Genomic DNA, 2,986 nt, shown 5'->3' on the forward strand with positions numbered 1-2,986 from the left:
TTATGCCTTCTTTCTTTTGTTTAATTGGTAAGTAGATTGCAAACAAATCTGGGTGGTTGTAGTCACATGGTTAACTGTCTAGTAATGTCTGTGGCTTAACAGGAACTACCTTATTAATTTTGGACTGTTCTTTAAAAAAATTTTTTTTAATGAATTACTGTGAGGTACAGTTACAGACTTACAAATTTTCGTGCTTAAGTTTCAGTCATACAATGATTGAGTGCCCATTCCTCCACCAGTGCCCATTCTCTACCACCAGTGTTCTCAGTATCCCTCCCATCTCCCCCATCCTCCTCCCCCCTCCACTTTTGGACTATTCTTGAAAGCAGTCAATTCAATACACAGAGTTTTCTCCTTACTTTAGAGAAGCCCGTCTTGATTTGTGGCTTTATTTTCATATTTGTGATTTCTCTTTTATTACTTTACCATTTATTTAAAAATATTCTACTACTAAAACTGGGAGTTTAAGTTTGCTGGAAATAGTCACCTGCTGGGTTTAGATTTCATGCTCAGGATTTTGCTATACTTTTTGCAGTTAGAAATGTCTTACTTTCTTTTTTTGTTTGCTTTTTGGGTCACACCTGGAGATGCACAGGGGTTACTCCTGGCTCATGCTCTCAGGAATTACTCCTGGCAGTGCTCAGGGGACCATATGGGATGCTGGGAATCGAACCCGGTTGGCCGCGTGCAAGGCAAATGCCCTATCCACTGTGCTATCGCTCTAGCCCCTAGAAATGTCTTTCTTTTCTTTTTCTTTTTTTTGGGGTCACACCCAGTGAGGCACAGGGGTCACTCCTGGTTCATGCACTTAGGAATTACTCCTGGCAATGCTCGGAGAACCATATGGGATGCTGGTAATCGAACCTGGGTCAGCCACATGCAAGGCAAACACCTTACCCACTGTGCTATTGCTCCAGTCCCAGAAATGTCTTACTTTCTTACAAGCTCAGTGCATTTAAAAGGACAAACTACTTTATTAAGATGTCTAGGGACTTTTGACTTTTCATCTTCTACATGTTATTAATGAAAATCAAAGGGCCAGAAAGATGGCTCAAGGGACTGGAACATAAACAAAAACCTCCCAGTTTCACCCCTTTCACCATATAGTCTGTTGCATACTCTGGTGTTGTTCCACAAAAAAAAAAAAAATAAATGGAGCTATCACTTCCCCCCCCACACACATGGAAACACACAGCTGAAAATTTTACTAAATCAAATCACAGCTAGAGATCCATTTACATATCTTAGATAGCTAAAAAGATATTGTTTTGTAACTATTCAGAAAAGTGCCACGGATTCTAATATATGAAAATTAAAAATTATCATGAAGATAATATTTGTAAATATGTCATTCATTTGAAAAATTATAACTCAAATATTTTAGCACATTAAAAAATGTTATATCTTAAGGAAACTCTGTTTAAAAATTTACTTCTAGACTTTAATACACAAATTAAAACCCTGCCACCAAATTAGAAAAAAAAAAGTCAAAAATTGGGGGGAAATACTGCTGTTTTACTACAAACAAAACAACACACTTCCTATTGTATGATCATACACATGCTCTTATTTCACTTCTTAGTCACTGTCAGAACCATTTGGAGATGAGAAAACAACCTCATCCTTGAAAACATGACTAAATGCCCTTAGCCCCTTAGATGATATATCCCATACATCATCACATGCATCTAATGAGGAGACAGTCCATTAAAAATAATAGCCACGTTTGAATAGCATCCTTTTGTTACCTGGTTATGGCAATTCAGCCTCGCCTCTTCAATAAGAAGTCTTACAGTTTTGGTACTAAATACATCTTTTTCCTTTAGAATCGTCTGCATTCTCTGCAAACACACCAGCGTACTTCTGGCAGAAAACCAACCCCATATCTACAGATAATGACCTAAACACCCCTCTCCTTTGAACACCTTCCAGGAACAACTAGAAGGCTGACTAGAAAGACTAGTCTTTCCATTGATTCTCTGCTTGAGAGAATTTCTCCTTTCACACTCACATACTCAAGGTCTCCAGGTTTTATAGAGTGGCCTAGATAGAAAGGCTGGGATGGATCCTTTCTTAACAGAAACTACTTTAAGTTTTCAATCACAGTGAAGGTGTTAGGGAGCACCAGGAATTAGCAGTGGTAAGAGAGGTAATGGACGAAGGCATACTTGCAAGCTGCCCTCAGCACCAACCATAGGTCACTCGTCTCCATGTTAGCAGACTCAAACACTTTCATGTCTTTGAAAGTGACGAACTCTGCTTTGTGTGTGCATGGCCCATGTGTCCTTTGCTGCAGCCCAGAATCACAAATGTTTAGATTTGACCAGGACAGTGTTGTGGACTGGCACGCTCTGATTTGGCCTCGCTTGCTGGCTGTCTGGAGCGCTTCTCGACTTGGAGTTTGTAAGTGGTGATGCCAATGGTGGGGCCTCTATGGCCACGACCTATCCTGAAGGGTCCGAGCAGGGTGATGAAGGCGTAAAAGAGGCTGCCTTCCAAGTGCCATATCTTTCAGAAACCAACCGCTTTCTGATAGCATCTTTCAGAGCCCAGGAGAACTACCCAGGGATGCACAGCACAGGCACAGAAGGCGGTCCCTGTGTGTTTGTGCATGCACTCTGGCCATACTCGCGGTTAAGCATCAGGCCCAGGAGCTCTAGATGCAGGAAGTGATCTCTTGTTGGTGTTGCTAGAGGTGGGCCATGTGGGACTTTTTAAATGGTCGCCAATATTTTGCTTTAGCTTTATCTCACACGGTTTCTTATGTCTAGCCTTCTTTGCATCTCATCAACTTCGGGTCTTGGGTAGGCTTGCCATGGGTGATATCGCTAGACCAATGTTTCTCAACTGGGGGCCAGTGGGCCTTCTGTGGGTCTCCAGGATATCCCAAGGTGAAAATCATGTAACCGGGAGACCACAGCACAATGCTTGGGGACCAACCAGTAGGACATGGGGTCACAGAAAGAAAACCAGGCCAGAAGGGGAC

At 41.9% G+C, this 2,986-nt stretch overlaps 1 pseudogene; it reads right to left on the reverse strand.

Annotated features, from left to right (window-relative positions):
* Positions 1–1,578: 1,578 nt before the first annotated feature.
* LOC129406580 (C1GALT1-specific chaperone 1-like) lies at positions 1,579–2,297 on the reverse strand (annotated as a pseudogene).
* Between the last annotated feature and the right edge of the window lie 689 nt (positions 2,298–2,986).

The sequence above is a fragment of the Sorex araneus genome, chromosome 7 (assembly GCF_027595985.1).
Source record: "Sorex araneus isolate mSorAra2 chromosome 7, mSorAra2.pri, whole genome shotgun sequence".
In the NCBI taxonomy this organism is placed as follows: Eukaryota; Metazoa; Chordata; class Mammalia; order Eulipotyphla; family Soricidae; genus Sorex; species Sorex araneus.